The sequence below is a fragment of the Lutzomyia longipalpis genome, chromosome 1 (genome assembly GCF_024334085.1).
Source record: "Lutzomyia longipalpis isolate SR_M1_2022 chromosome 1, ASM2433408v1".
Classification (NCBI taxonomy): domain Eukaryota; kingdom Metazoa; phylum Arthropoda; class Insecta; order Diptera; family Psychodidae; genus Lutzomyia; species Lutzomyia longipalpis.
The window spans coordinates 48,985,354-49,007,154 of record NC_074707.1 but is presented as its reverse complement, the minus strand read 5'-3'; the positions used below and the strand labels follow the sequence as shown (position 1 = coordinate 49,007,154).

The 21,801-nt window shown below is 33.1% G+C and overlaps 1 protein-coding gene and 1 long non-coding RNA gene across 4 annotated transcripts in view; both read right to left on the bottom strand.

Annotated features, from left to right (window-relative positions):
* LOC129787959 (CCR4-NOT transcription complex subunit 6-like) overlaps positions 1-21,801 on the bottom strand; it is a 116,232-nt gene that overhangs the window by 65,815 nt on the left and 28,616 nt on the right. The gene's annotated exons all lie outside the window — the stretch shown is intronic.
* On the bottom strand, positions 3,698-9,071 carry LOC129788042 (uncharacterized). The gene is made up of 2 exons (XR_008750281.1): positions 8,175-9,071; positions 3,698-8,103 (listed from the first exon to the last, which is right to left on the bottom strand). It is a non-coding gene; the product is annotated as an uncharacterized LOC129788042 (long non-coding RNA).

Here is a 21,801-nt window from a genome sequence, read left to right as displayed (position 1 = left end):
AATTTAAACCACAAATATCAATTCTTTACACACCAGAATGGCCCAACAATAAAATTAACATATTTCTTAAAGATTTTAAAAATTCTGCGAATTAATCTACTTTGTTGCGAAACGAAAAGCCACGTGATGCTAAACAAACAGGCTTCTCAGCCAAGACTTTACAATGATATTTTTCTTCCTAAACACCCACGCATTCAGTATGATCTTAGACAGGAAACAACAATAACAATAAATGAGTCAAAAGCACTGGCGAAGATGACTCACTTTGTGTACCAAGCAAAACAAGGTGTAGGTATATGATTTAGTATGTGCGAAAAAGTCTATAAGCTCTCAAATTTATCAAGCTCAAAAGTGGCAATTTTTGCTGTTTAATTTTCATCTTGTACGGAGAAGGCTATTTATGGCGAAATTCACTTTTTTGTCGACTTGATGGTAGCAGCGCATTTTCAAGAGCTTCTTCCTCTTCTCATACTTACTACTTCCTCATAAAACAACTTTCGCGCATTTCTCGATTTCATCCCACGATCGACAATCCTCACGGTAAATGCGAAAGTTTCAATCTACAGTACAGAAGCACAAGAAAGAGGTTGCAAATACTTGAGATTTATGAAAACATCTTGAATATTTTGAGGAGAATTTGTGTAAAAGAACATTAAATAAAAGAAAATTTCCCATGATCATTGCTAAACATATAAAATTAAGAAAGAAAGAAATCTTTCCCACCAACGCACATTTTATTTAGAAATTTTATTTCGCTGGCGATTCAAGGAAAAGGTTGCTCTTTAACCTTAAAAATAAAATCTTTGCAACAGACCTTTGGAAATCTCTCAGTGAGAGAGAGAATCATAAATTGCATTAATATTGAAAATTGCAGATTAATTTTTGAGGAGAATGTGAAATCGCCAAGCCCCCCTAAATGGACATGAAATTTCAAAACAAATGAAGGGAAATAAGATCATTTAATTGAATCGTGAATTTAAATACCTATATATGTAGCAAAAATCGTGATACATTCACATAAATCTCAACCACCATATATATTCTATTGAATTTAGCTCTCTTTGAAAATTCACATCACACATCAAGAATTTTCATCTCTCTTTGCGCGCGTTAGGGCAACACAACAATTGCATTTTGAAGTGAATTGGGTTATTTCTTTTGCAATATCATCTCAAAATCCATTTGCACACTCCACATAATTCCCTCCTCTTGAAAATTATTGTTAGTTATATATCCTACATAGCATATAGAGCCACATTCTTTTCACCTCAATATTGCACAAATGCTAATGTTATCAGGTGCGGTGTTATAAACCATCCCAATATAATTGCATCACATCTAACACAGTGTGAGATTTATCAATTATCGCATTTGGAATTAATGAGGTGATCGAGGAGATACATACAATATATGACTGAAATGAAGAAAGATTTTTCAATGGACACAACACCGCTACAATCATTTGCTACTTTGTAAGCAAAAGATCTTTACCGTCTTTTGAAATGATCTACAACACTGCAGAATGGGTCGTATTACACTACCATTGGAAAATTCCGGCAATTTAAGTTTTTTGTATTCCTTCTAAGATTTTTTTTCTGGCTGCACATTAATTGTGATTTAAATATTTTTAATAAATCTTTAAAATTGAAAAATATTTACTAATAAATTTGTAATCATTGTGGTAAAAAAAAACTGCTTAACAATTTGTGGTATGTATATGAGATTTTTAATGAGAAAATTCATTGAATGATAAGTCTTTCTAGTTCAAGAAAATTTGGAAAAATACTTGGTATGCCACGATTGTGGTATACCAACTAATTAATGAATTTAAACTGAGAAAATCCTAAAATATTTATAGAAAATATTGAGAAAAAAATACATCTACTTCTACTGCCCGGAAATTTTTTGATGGTAGTGTAAAGGTGTGTGTAGTAAAATAGTGAGAGAATGACGCTCTCCCATTTAGTGCAAAAGATAAGAAGAAGAAGTTAACAGATTTTTTATTATGTATCTTCACTTTTTTTATGCTTCTCTTCTTTTTGATTCTCCATGCCAGAAAGTCTGCTAAACCATAGCAATTAGACCGTATAGCCGAATTTGAATATTAACGGCAATTATCGCGGTGCATGGTGAATAACTGAAAAAGAGATACGATTTTTTTTACAAAATGCTTTCCCATAAATACTAATAAAAAAATACATAATAAAACATTCCGTGCATTTTATGATCAGGAAAATGCTTGAAAAATTTATTCAAAAGTTCCTTTTTTTTAAATATTAACTATCTATAGTCAGTGCACAGTGGATGTGTTTCTTCTTTAAATTTTGTTGTTGAAATTCAATACGTGGGATTCGTGCGTGTGGACTATATGCAGTATATTGACTGAACCTACCTCTTCCACGCATGCAAGTTGTCACCAAAGAGCTTGGTGTGTGCACGGAAGAAGGCAAGAAAAACCCTCAACTGTACATGCAAATCACCTTTTAAAAGATGATTAATGTTCTTATTCGAAGAACAAATAGCAGAAGAAGGAAGAGAAGAAATAATAATAATAAAAAAAAACGAGAGGCAGCACTGAAAATGAAAAACAAACAATACAAGCGGTGTGTTTATGCATTTTGAATAATAATCAACTAATTGATGATATTTTCACTCCAGTGGTTTTCACTTTGACAGCAATAATAGCATAAATGCAATTATTAGATGATTTAAATGTCTTTCACCGCATCTCATGCTTTACGTGGATGGGATTTTTAAATAGGAAAAAAAAAGAAACAGGAACAACACAACAACAACGAGCAAATATGGAATGATTCACAGCAATAGTGAGGAGGAAGTTAAGTGGGAGTTTTGCAGAGATTTCTAAATTTATTTATTTTGGAATTAAAATTTTGAAAAATGTAAAATTATAGCAAGAATGTACAACATTTATTTAATAAAATCTGGAAAATATTTTTAAGGGAATAATTAATTGTTTTACGGTTTCTCGTGTTCTGCCTGCAGATACATTTTGTTGATTTCTTTCTAACTTTGTGCAGGAATTTTTCTAGTTCTTGTGGCGCATTCTCTTGTTTTATGGAACTAATTTTCGATTTTTTAAGATCTGTGAAACATTTTTCCTTGTTTCTTGTGTTTCTCAGAAACATTTTGATAATCTTTCACTTTCTTTGATATATTCTTCTCGTTTCATGAAGAAAGAATTTTTCATGATTTGCGAAATTTTTTTTCTGGTTTCTAGTGTTCTGTAAAATCACTTTGTTTATCTTTTAAGTTCTTTGAAATATCTTTCTCGTTCTCATGTTTTGCGAAACGAATTTTTGATTTTTGAACATTCTTTAAAAATATTTTCCGGGTTTATTTGTGGTATTGAATCTCGACTATTCGATCCATATATTTTTACATTTAGGATTTTTTTAAACAACAGCCTTATCAGTTCTGGTTTCTTGTGTTCTACGGAACCATATTATTGATTTCTTATTTTCTGCAATTTTTTTTCAAGTTTTTTTTTTGTTTTTCAGAAGCATTTTACTAATCTTTCACTTCGAAATATATTTCTCGTTTCTTATTTTTTACGTAACTAGTCTCAGATTATTGTTAATAATTCTTTTTATGGTTTTTTATGTTCCATGAAATTATTTTCTTGATTTTTACCTAAGGATAGTAAAATTTTCCTATAAATCCCACAACACCAATCATCTTTATTTTATTTTTTTGCAACACTCCTTTTAGCATAGAAAGATTGGAATTTCATCACCTAATTATCTCCGTCATCGTATATCCGCAAATTAGATGAGTCAGTATAGAATGGAAATTACTAATTGGTTAATTTCTTATACTATACATATTGTAGCACAATGAATGAAATGAGGTGCTCAATGATGGTGGTTCGCATTCAATTGCATTGTAGCGTTATGTTGAAAGAACAAAAGGTTTCGACAGAAGGAAGAATCCACACACATATCAAAATCCAATTTCCCTAAATGACTGTACAGAAACCTCGGTGGTGGAAGAAGCCACGGGGGACATTGGTACAAAGTCAATCACAACAAGAATGTTCGGTGTCCATTTGATTGACTCGCGCTATATTATAATTTTTCAGCATTTGCCAATTTGTAACCATATGCAAAAGTTATGGTATTGATACGACGTAACGGATCTTCCTATTATTGATTCTTTTATTTGCGAATTTTTCTTCATCTTCTATGAGATTAGAATCTCTCATGATGATCTTTTTTCTCCGCAATGATGCGCGCGGAAGATCCAATCGCAAAGTGTTGATAAACTCCCCGTAATTGCGAAAGAATCAAATGTCAAAATTTCACACAATATAATTGCAATTATTATCTATAATCACTTCTTTCTCGGACGTGTCACGCTTATGGAGACTTTCTTCTCATGTTAGATTTTTGCACATGAAGAGTGGTCAGATGATGATGTGAGAGACGCGGGAGAGAGACAATCATCATCGTCACCGCAACTTGTCAGATATGCCAGTTAATGTTGCGACGATGTTATACACAGAACATACATATATAGTGGATGCACAGAGAGAGAGTCTCATGCTGTATGATGTTGATTTTGCTGTCCAATGTTCAATTGATGCATGATTTCAGTTGATGGCTTGAATGCTGATCTATTCACGCACCAAAAAAAAATATTATTACCACCTCTGGCAAAATTCAATGCCCGCAAGATGATCGCGGGAGATATGTAGTGTTAGGTACATAAAAATGATACATAAAGTAGTAGAGACGATTTTTTTTTCTCCCAACAACATCGTCGTCTCTTCATATTCCAATGTGATATGTCGGGAGGTATCAATGTCTTAACAGTTATCTCCTTTTTCTTCTTCTTCTGCTCTGTTGCTGCTATATATATGGTGTTTCTGATGTGTTGGCTTGTGTTCATATTACTTACGGATTGACCTTATTATCTAGTGACCCACTGAAAATTTCTCATTTCACCCGAAGCACATGACGGCGACGAGTCGCGCGCTTTCGAATATTGTTAACCACTCTCATGTGTTGTTAAATATATTTCCGATGCGCGCGTCGCTTCTCTTTTTTTTGCCATGCTTCTCCACCTTTCTGTTGATGATGATGCCTCAATGTCCAATATGTACCTTATACTCCTCTCCGTGTGCACTACTCATCTTCGTCAGGTGAGATAATTGATATTTTCCTTCGAAACACATACACACACCGCTTGAGGCCGCATTGTGTTGATCTTTTTCATGTACACACAACGTACAAGAAAAAAAATCACAGCAAGAAGAAAAAAATTTCACTTTATGCCGAATTATTGCATAAAATTCTATTTCTTCTCGCTAAAACCAATTTTTTATGCAATGAAAACAGAAATTGTTTCTCTTCCAACTTTGGGGAGAGCTCAACACACTACACAAGACAAATTATGTGAGAAATTTAATTGTCTATTTGAACAAGATTAGGTCACTTTTACTTTTTCACCGGTATGACGAATTTTTCATTCCGCTGTTTCTCAGAAAATTTTTATAGTTCCGCGAATTATGGAACATTTTTTTTTGTTAGCTGAACATTGAACGGAACTCATACGAAGTGTTGTGAATCATCTTTGAGGAAGAATATTTCAGGATGTTGGATTTCGTGTAAAAGTTGATTGAATTTAATGTCAAACAAGACATTCTTCCTCTTTGCAGCTAAAATAATTTTCTCTAAAATAACTAATTTCCTTCCTCCCTAAAATATCCAATCAATCATTAAACAATAAACTTTCTTCAATTTTCAATTTTCTTTCATCTTCATTATTATTTTTTTAATGTTTTTGAAGGGAAGATAATGAAAAATTGCGGCAAAACTTCCTTGAAACATCTTCCATTCACCTTCTCTCTATTATGCATTATGCTTGGTAAAAAAAAAACTATATATAATACAAACACTGATTGGTACGAGTCACGATTTTTCTCTGTGGCATAGTTTTGACGTGAATTTATTATTGATGGATGAATTTCCGGATATTTTTCCTATACTATGTACTATGTATGTGTACATAGCATACCATATCTGAATGGGTGTTTCAATTTCAACATTAAAACAATACATTGAGGCTGCGTGGGGAAAAAAGAGTTTCGAAGAGATGCTGATACCTTACAAAAAAAAAAATATAAAAAAGCCTCCCATTCACAATCGCTTGAGAAAATCAATATATATCGCTCTTGAGGGATTGCATAATATACACATATGCATGTATACGTATACAAAACCACACGCTGAAGCTTTATTTTTTTTTTGCCGTGTGTAGACCAATTAAAAAAAAATAATCACTTAATTTGTCTCTAATAGATGGTAGAATTAGTGTCTGAAGATTGGCCGCATAAGATGGTGTAAGAAGAGTACAAAAAAAATTACTTATTTGTCTTAAGAACGCAAAATGCGTGAAAACTGTATCATCTAACTGAACGTTACAGATTTCTTTTTGTTACCTATACCTATCTTGATGCTACATGCCCCACAATTTATATTCTTTATTGTGATCTATGATTTTTTTCTTCTTCTTCATCCTCCTTTTTTGTATACATTGTTTGGGAGAACTTTCGTGTAAATGAGAAGCAATAGAAGATTGTTCCGATTGCCATCCACAATTGTATCCAATCTTTGCGCGACATTCTTTGGCTCCATTCCACGCTTCGTGTCCATCATTTGGCCGATATATACAGCTGTATATGTATGTATCGTATAGCCCTCTTTACGTGCACTATTCGATCTCGTGCTATTATAATTCTCGTGAGTGCAAAAAAGGTAAAAAAAAAAAGAAACAAATCCACACGAATATTATACACCAAACACACATCTATGGTGTTCAGTGAGGTGAGAAAGAATTAGTCTTGTGGTGTGAATCTTCTTGATGATTGCACACGATAACAGACCAATATTAGTGCTCTATATATTCCTCAACATCACAATTGCTGAAACAGGATGTGAAAGACTTGACCCCTTTTTTTCCTCGCCCATTAAACAGCCATGAACCTTTCCTTCTTCATACAACCTCCATCGCCAATTCACTCGGTTATTTTGCAAAATATAATGCCACATTAAAATCCCATACACCGAAAAAAAAATATGCTAGAGGTTTAGAGAATCGTTGTTCACTGGGGCTCGTCGCTAAAGTAGTGGACTTGATTCCCCAATATAGAGACACACGAGTCACTAGAATTGATTGTCACAATGACAAGAATTCTAGTAGTTCGTGTATTTGATTTTATAGCAGCCGTGACATATTGGCAATAAACAGATGGCGTTAGTGGTATTTTTTTTATTTTGAAAATAGAGAATATTATTTATTGCATTGAAATTAATAATATTTATAAAATAAAAAATTATATTCGAAATAAAATGAAAAGAATGGGATCTGTAATTAATAATATACCAACAGACCTATATAGGGAGCCTCTTTATGCATTTACATAAGAAAAAATCTTTTAAAAATTTATTTATTTGCATAAATTGAATTTAATCTTTTTTTTTATAAATCTTTATATTCTCTTTTTCTTCAACTTTTGTCATAATGATTAGATTCTCGGATGATTAATGAAGTGCGTTACAAGAATATGTCAAACGAGTCTGATACAAGAACAGAAAGATGCTTTGAGTGCCATGGTCCGGCAAAACTGAAACATGATTTTTTTTTAATTTTCATAAAAAATGTTGTAGGAGTGAAACCAAACAACTACAAAGAGACAAAAGCGAAAAAAAAACATTTTTTAAAAAATCCGTTTTGGGTTGAACCCCATTTATTCTCCATTTCCACAATTTATTTATTTTGATTAGATTGACATCCTATACAGAGAATAAAAGCTTCAAGGCCAGACCAAGCTCCTCTTGTTCCCCTAGCCACTGTTCCTTTCTCCCAGGGAGAGCTCTAATAGTTCTCTTCCAGGCCACGAAAAGGCATCCACCTGTCTGTACGTGGAGGGAGAGGATGGCTGGGCAATCATCACCGTGGAACGAAGACTGTGCCCCGGAAACCGGCAAAATTCTACAGCATGAAGATACTCTTCTTGGGAGACCTCCCCCTCGCTTACAATTTGAAGGTAGTGCGAGGAGCTCCCCGTCCCGCTCAAGCGGACTGCAACGATCAAAAAAACAAAACAAAATTCCAAGGTCCAGTGCGACTATGCAACATCATGAGCTACTTACCCCAATAGGGAACGGGGGGGCACGCAGGGGAGGCTCTCTAGGAAGTGCCGGAGTGTCCTCTTCACACGAAAAACTGTCAGGGAGCCGTGTACTGACGGACTCCTCCGTGATGACCGTCAAATTGCGTCTTACACACAGAGAGAAATTGCCCAATTTGAGTGCAACGTGATTGCTGAGAGAGACAATGCTTTGTCCGGAATGCGCGTAGGATATTTTTGAACAATTTCCTCTCTCTATGCAAGAAACATAGCGCCTCCTCAATCCCCGTGGCTTCTTTTGTGTTGACCTTGAATATCTTGAGGAGGAATTAACGTGTAGAGGCGGCGTATACCTAGAGGTTTTTCCAAAGGATCCCACGAAGATGATGCTGAGGATGAGCATTAACACGGAGGTCATCATGAGGGTGGTTGGACGTAACTCCGGCAACAATTTGGAAAAATGCCTCGTACAACGCCTTTTATAGAATTCACGAATTGTCCTTTGTGTGTTTGTATAATTTGTATCCGAATCCTCGGCTTTTACAGCTTTCACTCCTTTTCACGTCAGCCCACTCACTGCACCGCATAATTTCCTTCACTTTTTAGCGGTTGAGAGAGAATATAAAACTTGTCCCTTCCACATTTTCAGGGAAACAGACATAAATGAAAATAATTTATTTTTATATTGACAAAATGTAAACATAACCAAAGCATTGCGATAAAATTATTGCAGTTGTATTGCAGTTCTTGATTTAGTACCGTGGTGACATCTTCACAGATTTCTTGTAACTAAATTCATTGGAGACAAATAGTCTCAGATTCAGTGGCTCTATGTACCCATTCTGGAGACACACAGTCCACTGGGGCTACTCTCTGGGTGAGAGTAAAAATTTCTCTAGTTCTGGTGATTTTTTTTTTCGGTGTATATAACAAAATGTGAGTGGTGAGGAAGAGAAAACAAAGGGGCCTTTTTTTTCAATTTCAAGTGAACCTTTTCAATTCAACCCATTGCCAGCAAAGCCAGCAAATGACCGTCATCTCGCGCCTTCCTTCCTACATAGGTTGGTACCTACCTATACTTTCTTTTACACACCAAATTCTACACACATTTCAACTTTATGCACTCACTAAAGCGCATTTTACACACCTTTCCATACTCATATCAATGGGACAACAAAAAAGCTTATTACGTACAATGAATGGAGTCCATATTTCAACTATTCTCTACAGCCATTTATGTAATTCAATTGAATTTCCACAATATTATAAATGTTCTAACCATTTTAAGCGTCCTCGTCGTCCAAGGATTTTTTTCTTTATATACTTTCTTCATTTCTCCAAACAATATTTATAAATTGTTATAAAATGAAAAAGGAAATTGAAAATTTATGAGGAAGACTCTTTCTCCACACTTTACAAAACTATGAATGGGCCATTCTTTCCCTGTACTGATGCCCATTCATAGTTTTCACGCAAAACATACACGCCCAACTAGCCTAGAAAATTCCCCAGAACAATCTTAGATTTTTTTTCTTCATTGAAAAGACTCGAAAGATTTGATTTATTCAACAGAGATATAAAAAATAATATTATCAAGATTATCTTTCTTTGTATAAAAGTTTTCATCTGAATTGTGTTTAGACATAGATTTTTAAAAGCTAGCCCTAAATTTACTTTTTTTTAAGTGAAAAAAAAAAGGTGCAATTTGACTATATGGATCCGGAAAGAAATCAACAACCGTAAAAACTTAAAATGGAGAAGAAGAAGAGAAGTAGTTTACTTTTTAAGTTGGGTTTAAGTTTTTCATGCAGGGCTTAAGTTTTCTAAGATAGACTTAATTTTCTTAGGCTAGGCCTAAGTTTTTTTTCCAGCAAGGCCTAAATTTATCCTAATAGATTTAAAGTTTTACAGGCTAGATCAAAATTTTTCCAGATACGTCTACATTTAAAAGGCAAGGCCTAAATTTTTTATCCTAGGCCTAAGTTTTTCATACTAGGCTTAAATTTTTCCAGCTAGGCCCAAGTTTTATATGCTAAGTCTCAGTTTTACCAACTAAGCATAACTTCTTACGCAGGACTTAAATTTTTCATTATAAGCCTAAATGTTGAAGGTCAGGCCTAATTTTTATAAAGTACGCCTAAGTCTTTTTGGCTAGGCTATAGATATTTTAGATGGGTTTAAGTTTTTCAAATAAATTCTAAGTTTTCGAAGCTAGCTTAGTTTTCCAAGCTAGACCTAAGTTTTTCAGGCTGTGCCTAAATTTTTCTAGCTATGCCTAAAGTCTTAAACCTTGGCTTAATTTTATCAAGCTAGGCTTAAGTTTTACCAGCTTGTTCTATTTTTTAGACTGGGTTTAAATGTTTCAAGCTAAGCCTATGCTTTCCAAGACAGGCACAAGTTTCTCGTGATAGATCTAAGTTTTTGAAGCTTGGCTGAAGATTTCTATGAACTCAGTAGTAAACTTCACTCTTTGTATACATTTTTTCCTATTCAAACAGATCATAGATCAAAGAAATAAAAGAAAATTTAACATAAAAAAATCACCAAATTCAAGATCAAATTTTGTACTTCCTTTTTCACAGTAGCATAAAACCTTGAATATTGGATGAATGAAAGAGTTGACTCACCTGGAAAAAAGAGAAGCAATAAAACAAGATTAGCATCATGATGCAGAAATGTGTTTTGAATTCATGAAAAGAAATGTCTCATGCGATTAAATGCCAAAAATTTTCACTCAATAGATTGAATATTATGCTAATATGCGATATTATGTATACCCTGAGATTACATATATCGAGCCGTGAACAATTTGCAAACAATAGCGACCGTTTACGGATGGTATTCTTATTCATTTAGTATGCTCTCAAAATATTTTCTCATTTAAACTCGCCACATGATGGCAAACAAAATGTTCTAGCGCCTTTTTTCTATCTTGCCTCAAAAATGTTCTTTCGCGTGCATTCTTCCTCCTTGAATTCACCATCCATCTTTATTATTCTTGACTAAATTCTCTTTCTTCTATGCGGTTTGTGTGTTACCTAAAAACATTCGCGACGCGAGCATAGTGCCAGACGGAGATTGTGGCTGTGAAAGAAGGAGCGCACAAGAAGGGATTGGAAAAAGAGATCAGCAGAAATTTAACAATTCAATTTACTTTTTGAGAGACACGGGCTGTGTGTGCTTTAGTAGAGTAAAATTATGTATGTAAAATGTTGTCTGTTATTTACATTTAAGTGAAAAGTGTCATGCTAAATAGAGCGAAAATATAACAGAGAAATTCATTTGTTTTCGCTATCCATGTGCAGAAAATCGATTGGATGAGGCGCAAAATCTCAATCGAAACGGTCCACCACACAAAATCACCGTTTAAATGCACGATTGACCAAATTTTTTCTCTCTCTCTCTTCCCACCTTTTGGCCAAAAACTTCTTGCGCACCAATGTTTGTTCATTCTAGAAAAAATCATTAAATTTTCATGAATATTTTTGCCTGCATATTCTCTCAACCCAGATCACAATGTTGAATTTCCTAAATCTCTGTTTTATTTATATTTTTTTCATTCTACCATTGGGCAGACATTTTCTTTGTCCCATTGAATGATATTACCATTAAGTAAAACGTTCTCAAAGAATTGCACAAAACGTGCGAATTGCTCTCAGAAGAATGGCGTACAGGGTTTGCTGCAAAATTTGTATTGTAACATATTTAAGAAAAAGTTAAATTCAATGTCCTTCAGTTTAATTTTCTTTTAAATCTTTCCCAAAGACCAAAAAAAAGATAGAAAAAAAAAAGATAAGTAGAGAGAAAAAAATTGTGAAACCTGGATTCGAACTTACAACATTTTAGTATTGGACGATATTCGGGATGCAATTAGAACCCCTCGGCTAATCAAGACTTTATTTATCTTAAGGTGCATACCTGATCCCCCAAGATTCTTTTAATCTCTTTTAAAGAATTCTGCCTAGAAATTATTTTTAAAGTAATTTTTGAAAAGTTGAAAATATATTTTTCATCAAATATCAGGAAAGTATCAACAATTTTTCCAATCAACCCTATTTTTTTTTTTTCATTCACTTGCATTGAATGAGTTAAAATACTGCGGCATATAGAGAAGTAAAATACAATTTAATAAATTTAACCCTGACATTATTTTTCTCATTGACTGTGATGCATGGCGAGAAAAAAGGTAAGAATTTTGAAAAGTCTTTTGTTACTTGATTGTTTTTTTTGGTTTATGTGAAAAAAGAGATCTTCACTTTTCTTTGTATATTGTGCCTCGTGGGGCTACCTTATGGATTAGTGTTTAAAGCACAGGAAATTGAATTCATCACGATCCACCTGAAAATTGATGGCTTTGATAGAGACAAGATCTTCTTTTTTTTAGTGATTCTTCTAACCTCTCTAAATACCTTTGATTTCCACCGACAGCGTGGTGAGAGGTTTCCTCAATATATGTATATTTCTTCGCCAAAAAATTGAGGGGATCGTGTTGCGTCAAAAAGACAAACACATAATTGCTACTTTGTCTCCCGCACATCTTGTAAATGATTGAGATGACCATGAGGTGATACATTAAAAGAACATTCAGTTGGGCTACGTGTTGTCACAGCTCGCGGAGAATTTTCTTATATGCATAATTCGGCAATTGACTGTGAGAAAAGTAAAAACTCTTTTCTCATGTCATTTTTTGTTCTCATATAAAGTCCGGGTGGTGTTGTATGCTAAATTGGCAATTGCCACAATATAGCATGACCCAAAAATCCAAATTACACCAAAAATACATTTTACAATTTCACCTACAACAAAAGACCACTCTTTCCGTCAACATAAATACCCACCGCATGTGACATATTTCTTGAGAAATCTTCATGATGAAGAGAAAAAGAAACTTTACCTATTGCGGAAGCACACATTAAGCGCGCCCATTTCATCGTCATTTCTGGACTCAAGTCAATGCAGAAGTGTTTTAAATTACAAAACGAAGCTTAGAAACCTTAGAAACATAAATGTCCGCGAGAAATATATAGAAAAGTCATTGATTGACTAACTCATAATCCCAAATGCGCTCCATCATCACCTGCATCACCTGCAGAGCGTACTTTATGGAAGATGCAGCAAAATGCATAAACCTGTTGTTTTGTAACCATTAAAATATTCCGCAGTGTAACGAAATAATTACCACCAATTAGTCACAATGACCTAATGGAGAAAATTGCATTTTGTCAAATAAATATTAATTCTGATTGAAAATCACGCGGCGCGTTAAATTTTCGCAACACCATTCCCTCTTTCATGGACATTCTTTTGCATGAAAGTTTCCTCCATCTATAACTAACTTTTTTTTTGCCTTGTCATGAGAATATTCTCTCACTCTCTTGGCAAGATCAAAAGCACCTGCTTCAAGGTTAAAGTTTAAAGCTCTAGACTGTGAATGACACCTCTATGTAGAAGAGAGAACTTGTTTTATCCAAACAAACCATAAAAAGCACTATAAACTAATTATTCTTCATTATTAAACATGATTCACCAATTTAAGTTCAATTTATTATTGTGAATGAAACATTTTTTGGCAAATATTAATAAAGCCTCCCCGATGTATTGTTGGCACTTTTGTGCGAGAAATATCCATATAACTTCAATATAATAAAAGAATTCTTGGAAAAGATTCTTGTGAGCAATGAACGAAGGAAAGATTTGATAAGAATTTCTCAAGAAAGAATTTAAGAGAAAAAAAGTTCAAGGTAATCATTCATTTAGTAAGAGATAAAAAAAGTCACAGATTATTATAAGAAAAAAAAAGTAAACTACATTTAAAACTAGGTTAAACACACATTAATCACGTGGAATTCAGAGAAGGTGCTATAATGTTCCCTCAAGAAATGTTCATACAATTTTCTTCAGTTAAGATAAATGCAATAAGAATGCATTCAGACCTCCTAAGAGAACAGAGATTCATTCCTACGTTGTATTTAATCACATTGTATAAGTATATAGAATAGGATAGTTGAAGAACTTTTCTGCAACATTGTTACAAATATAATCTCAATTTATTTTAACTTGAATGCTGAACCATTGAGGCAATTTTCCATCGACTTTTTTACCTTTTATAGAATTCATAACACTGCAAAAGTCTACTGACCTCAAGATTCAATGCAAAATGACAACGAGATAATCACTCTCATTCTCTAGGTTACTTCACCCAAAAAAGACGAATTACATTTTCCCATATTGCCAGGTCGCGTCGCTCTTTATAAGGTTTTCTGTGTCAGACGCAATTTATGCGCGAGCGTCTCATCCGAAAAGCCATGGCAAAAAAAAATCCGCGCGCACCAATGTCTACATGTGGGGGTGGATTAAGCCATAAACGGATTAATCAATTCACATGTTGTTTGTTTTTATTTATCTCTCTCTCTTCTGCAAAGCACCATGTGCGAGGGATCATTGAGGGAATTCATATATAAAGAACAATTCCACCAAATAATGGAACATTGTTTGCTGTGGAGATGGGATGTCTGTATGTTGATCAAGTTGGAGCTCAATGTTAGAAATTAAAGTTCTCTCATGCAAATCCATTGCCATTCATGTCTTTTATCCATTTAATCAAGGACCAAAGGTCACAACATCTTCCACCCTTTTTGTCTGGGAATTGTGGGTTTTTAATTTGAACAATAAACCTACATACACTGATAAAAATAGGTATTAATCTTCAACTTTTAATTTAATTTACAAAAATCTGCAAAGAACACTTAATATTCTTGTTTTGATCATTTTTGGGGCAATTATTGCCCAATTTTTGATCAATGTATTTTTATATCCCAAACAGACTCAATTATTGCCCAATATTGTGGGAAAATAAACCCAGCGCCATCTATATCATCCTATAAAATAATTAAACTTAATTTTGAAAGTCATTTCTTGCAATTTAAAAGTGAAACAGTGTAGCTAATGTGAATTTATTTGCACAATCTAAACTAAAAAAGAAGAGAAAAAAAAATGTAATAACATAAAAATCCCACCCAGAGAGGTCACAATTTATTCTCTCGCTTTCAATTCACATTCCCTCGGCGCAAGATTAAATGAAAAATTGAATGAAAAAAAGCACCAACAATAAAATATTCTTCACGCAATTTAGTACTCAACGTATTAAAACTTGGTGCTGATCGTATTTAGCAAAAAATAAATAAAACGTATTGAGAATTTATTTGTTTTTTTTCCTACCTGCGCGAGATTTATTGTGCCAATGATTATATATACATAATTAACAAGATCAACGCGCTATGTTTGAAATTCTTGCCCTTGTATCACTCCCATTTTGTTAATCACATCAACGCACCACAATTAAAGCCAAATGAAATAGTTTTGAATGTCAAATTGATCGTAAAATTGACCATATTAGAAGCGTTTAGAAATCAATTTCAAGATCAAACATATATAGCGTGTCATTTTTTATGAAAAAATATATTTCTTTCTTCAAGACTACATAATATCCATTTTGTGTTGCACGGATTTTCCACCGCGTGATCCACGTGAATATAATAAAAGTAAAAGATTTTTTTTTCGTGAACTAAAAGGCTCTCTGTATGATAATAAATTACCTAGCTGGGTTCTTGGAAGTTTTTTTTTTGAGACCAAAGAGACCAAATTACTTCGACTAAATAGAGAGATCAATGATAAATTTGTCTTTTCAGCCATAATTTCACTCATTTCTTCATATTTACATTTTATTTCTATTTAAGCTTCCATTATAATATTTTTTAAACATTTTTTCTTTGAGCCTCTCACTCAAAACTCTCTCCGTTTTGTTGTAGAAAATTACATTTGATCATCTTTCTATTAATCATTTCCTAATTCACCTTCCATTATGGATCTCTTAAAGTGAGATGATGATGCTGCTGCCGGTGGAAGAGAAAAGAGCTCAAATTGAGGTTTAGGATGAAGTGGAAAAAAAAGATGATTTATCGGTGTATTAGCTACTAAAATTTGCATAATTTGCAATTTATCTCAAGAGAAGGTATATCGTGTTTCACTAAAATTAGGCACACTTTACATAAAAATATTTTCTGATCCGTCTTTTTATTTTTTTTCTGTTTTTTTTTTATGTGAAAATTAGCACAGAGAATGTATAACAAATAATTTAAAAAAAAAACTATTTTGCATTAGAATTTCCATGTTTATGATAAAAGAAAAAAAATTAATCAATATTTCACCCATTTATTTGCCTTAAGGACAATCTTTATGGCCATATTTTACTCCTCTTCTGTTCACAAAAAAGACTCTTCTTCATTGCATAAGTTTTAAATCGATTGTTCTCACAATATGTCTGTGCAGCAATCTAAAAGTTGAGATTGTGTGGATGTTACATCACTCAATCCATGGTGTTTACGGGTAATTTTGATAGCGATAATGATGATCATCTCTTGTACAAATACTCCGAGGTGAACACGCCGCAGCCCTTTAGCACAATACTCGCAACGATTGCAATTTAAATGAAATTTTAATTTTTTTTTATTTCCTTCTCCATCCTTCCAGCAGTATGAGTCGTAATATTTTCACATTAAAAACTTTCATATGGAAAACTTAATGCCTTTTTGTGTGTGAAATAAATGATTATGATAGGGAATGGATTGCAAAGGCGCGATCATCGGCAACATCACCGACATGAGCGAGAGAGAGAGAGTTTTATGTGATATCTCAATTTACACCATCATGAAGGATTGTATGTATACATTTCACATCAAATAATTAAACTTCATTTTCACACAACATCGCTTATACCCCGTGTACTATGTATCTATGTTGTACACACATATTTGTAGTCCCCCCCGGATGGAGAATGCTGTAGGCTTTCTAATCACGAAATAAGTGCATTCGTATGTCGAATGAATGCAATTTTGCAATATTAAATTGCTTCAACTTGATGATGGTCGAGGAACATCCATGAAGGGAAGCACAATGTTTTTAGAGGCGCATGATGTGAAAAAACAAAGGGGCAAAAAAAGGAAAATGCAACATTGTAGATGTAGCGATAGCATCAGCTGTATATCCATCAGTAGACCAAATTGATGATCAGTAGAAAATAATTGGGAGCATAATGTTAAATACTGTGGCATGCTCTGAGATATTTTCTATTTGAATTTTCACTTTGGTGGTTGGTACACACACATGGTCAATTGCTGGGCAAATAGCGCCAAATTGAGCCACTGTGCTTACAATTGTATAGTTTAAAAATTCTCTGAAATATTTGAAAGAAAATATTTTGTAAATGGTTTGTGGAAGTTTGTTTAAAAAATTTCCCCTTGCTGAACACTTGGAGGACACGAATTTATAACCTCAAACTTTGGGTGAAATTCACTAGTCAGACAGAACTAAGATTCCTTAAGAAAAACATATAACATAACAAATTATGGGGACAATTCCGTCAAAAATCTCTTTGAGAAGATCTAATTTTCTCACAAGAGCAACCATATCAATATTTTTCAGACAAAAAATATCCAAATAAAGAAAAATTTCCAAACTTCTATAAACTCTAACGAATTATTTTTTAAATCTAAGACAATTTTGGTGAGTTCTTAGGGCCAAAAAATAATTTAGTGAGTGTCTTTTGCCTAAATCTCTTTTTTAAACGTAAAATCATTGAAAAATACAGGATAGATCAACTAAACCTTTTGAAAAACTGTGATAGTGATGATCGAGCAAGAATCTCAATTAGAGTAGAGAACAACATTCACGATGAGGTGCATATCCGATGCCACCGAAGACTCCCTGTGTTTTCATCAATTTTATTCTCTCTCACCTCAAGTTCTTATACACCTTCTTCCTCTCTCAGCCACTGATTGATACTACCAATACACGCAATCAATATTTTACCCATACCCAACTTTACCGGTATGGGCACCACTCAATCTCCTCGCACCATTTCTCCACACAATCCACTCCCTGTGAAACAATTTATTGGTAGTCAGTGGAAAATGCAATTTCTCCTTTACACTTTATACTATATACATATATCGCCCAATATGAGCAGCAACAGATCAATATAGCACACAAAGCATAAAATATAATTTTAGTCACGTTCTTTTTCGCCTGATAAATTGGGGAAAGGCAAATTATAAAGGAATCTTCCCCTTCATCTTCTCCACTGTCATGTCTTATAATGCTATATTGCACTCTGGATACACCAAGAATGTCGATTCTACCAATTGATATGGGTTCAATTGCTTAACATTTTCTAATATATACGTTTGGGATGAGCCTCCACACGAAGGCAGAGGGCATACAAAGCACATGTACGAAAAAAAAGGGAGAAACAGCACGTCAGAAAAACAATTTTCTACACAATATATTGCAGCATTGTATCACTAAATTTAATATACAATGCACATTTTCTCATAAAAACCCATTTATCCATTATAGACAGATTTTAATCACCTTCTCCTCAATCACACAGCATTTTTTTTCTTATACCATTCATACCACAATACACCTCCTCCTCTTCCTTGTCTAATGCTTCTCGCGAGACAAGGTGGAGCAAAATATTTTAAGATTCTAAATTGAATTTCATCACTGTCAGAAAATCAAACTTGAAATCTTTGTGCACGAGAATTTTTAGTTGGGTTGGGCACACAAGACGATATTCGTGATTCAATTTGACAGTCCACCAAACAATCCCTCCACAGCTACTCCCAATTCACGCGAAGAACTCTTTTCGAAGGAAAAAAAAAACACTTTTCTGGCCAAAATAAAAAAGGAAAATTTACGATATATATTGGTAAATTTACCTTGTTTTCTGGAGTAATAATGTAACACAGAGAATTTACGTGAATACAACCAATAAAACAAATCTTCTTTGCAATTTTCTCAAGCATTAAAAGAGCCAAGAATTCCAAATGGGTGATTTTTCTTCTTCAATTCTTCATGAATAGAGTTGAGAACAAAATTTGTGGTCAATTTTTATAGATAAAGATTGATTTTTCTCTAAGAAATGTTTTATGTAAGATTCTTAATGCTAGAAAATCGGGGAAAGAATTAAAAAAAAAACGGAGCTTAAAGCTCTAAAAAGTTTTTTACAAAAATCTAGCTTCATAACTATGAAAAGTTATATTTTAATCATTAATCTATATACTCTGCAACTTTACACATGTGTAAAAGATTTCTTGCAAAATAAAACAGCGATACTTTTTTTTCTTTGTTTTTTAACCAACAAGAAATGAGCTTTAATGCTGAAATACGGTGGGAAGAAGCGATAGAAGACATCCTAATTGTAAAGTCCAATGAAAGCACAGCGAAGGAGAAAAAAGCGACATCGCACGTTACGGTGCAAATAGATAAATCAAATGAAATTGCTTAAAATGAATATTTTAATGGGGGAGAAAAACGAGCAAAATGAGTGTAGAAGGAAGACGCCAGTCTCCAAGAGTTGGATGAAGAAAAAAAAAGTCGTTTGGAGAAAGTTATAATTCGATGGAATGAGGTGTACCGATCTGGAGAAAAGCAGCGTGGTTTTGCGTTGGTTTCTTGTACTCTTTTTTTTCTCGTACGCCTTGCAGCATTGCTGTTGCACTAATCTTGGAAAATTGTGAATACACTTCAAACATAAAGTGATGCTAGGGCTTTTTTTTCCTCCTGCCTTTCCATGGGGGGAGATCAAGCAAAGAGACATGATGCTGTGTATAGAAAAATCTCTCTCAGTGTACGAGAGACAAGACACCGATGACTGTGGTTCAATGAAATTTATGTCTGTCAAGGTAAAGCACTTCACGATGGCAAATATATATGTATATTTAATGCTATTCCTTGTTATGTTTAGACCTTTTATAAAATAATGTATAGAATCTCATCTCTCAGTGCACTTTCCAAACTGTCTGTTATTGCAATTTGACATTGTTGGGTAGAGTTTAGAGAAAAAAATTTACATAGACGTTGTCGATACTTACATCGGATGTTTAGTGCTCATGTGATAATAATTATGTTGCTTTTCAATTGTCAATGATTGGTGATTTATTGTTTCTTCTCCCTTTCATGTAGTACATATTCCAATTGATGTCAACGCAATACAGAGGACACCCATCGTGTATCATTGATGACACAGCAGATTAACCACATCAATATTAAATTTAAATGCATTTGATTTAAATTTTCCTTCTTTTTTTAATTTTCTTTCATCCATTTTCTCATTCAATTTACATTTTTCTTTTCAAAATTTCTGCAATTTATATATAAATACACAATATATTAGCCTACATAGTAAATCTTACTAATTTAGGAAAAAAAAATACTTTCAAACTCCACATCATTGCCTTATACACAAATTATTTTAAAAAGAAAATGTAGTAACTTGAATTGCCTATTTCGGCATTTTAGAGTACAAAATGTAAATGGAAAAGAAAATTTAATAGTAAAAATAAAGTCCCATATAACATAAAGAGAAATGCAAGAGAAAGTCCAACATATTTTGCTATGTAATCTGTCCATTATCTCATGAGATTGCTAACAAAAAAAAAAACTTATTCAATAAATTTCGAGATCTTCACTAAACTTCTTCGCTTTTTTTCATCATTTCTCTCACTTAAATAAAACGAGTAAATATACACAGTAAGCACAATGCAGAATGAAGCAATATAGCCCTTATACCCATCCCATATAGCACACACCGAATGGTTAAATAAATCACGATAAAATATTCCTCACCACACACACTTCTTTCATCTTTCTTAATGCGCTTCATAAATACAAGAGATGTTTAACAATAAAAATTTACCGTGTGAATTATGTAACAAATGGTATTTAGCGAAAAATAATGCTATTACAATGCGAAAAACCCATTAAAGGATTTAACACACATGCTATCTCTACTCTTTAAATGCATCTAAATGTGAATTATTTTCATTTTAAATCATCAAAGAAAAATCTTTTCTTCTTCACCTATTGGGTTGTTCAAAAAGTATATTTTGTTAGTTCAATTAAGGTTCTGAATTTACATGAGAATTTCAAATATTTTTTTAAGACAATTTTTAACCCCAAAATGAACTCTTTGTAGCCCTAAAAATCCAATGACGACCTTTAATCACTTAAATACCGATTAAAGAAACAAAGGGTGAAATTTACTAGTTATACAGTATTAATTTCATAAGATTTATCAAGTTTTCTTAAGAAAAAAAATAAGATTTCTCACATTTTCATAAGAAATACCCAAGATTTCTTAAGTTTCCTTAAGCAAAACTTAAGATTTCTTAAGTCAGGCTGAATCGGGCTAAATGCATATTTTTCAATGCCCGAAGATGATCAGGAAAATCTTTGAAAAAATATGCAGTTTAGCCCGATTCAACTTCATATAAGAAATTTTAACTTTCTTTCAAGAATACTTTTTACAAAAATCTCAAGTTTTCCGTAAGAAAACATAAGAAATTGTTTAGAACATTTTTAAAATCCAAGGAAACCTTAAATTTTGCTTAAGGAAGCTTAAAGTAAACTTAAGACTGTCTAACTAGTGAATTTGAATTTGAACTAGGAGAGACAAACTTAAGATTTCTTAAGTTTTGAATGTCTTAAGTTTTCTTAAGATTATTTAAGTAAAAACTGAAGATTTTTTAAGATGAAATTTAAAATTTTTTTTTAAAGTTTTCTTCAGCGAAACTATAGATTTCATAAGT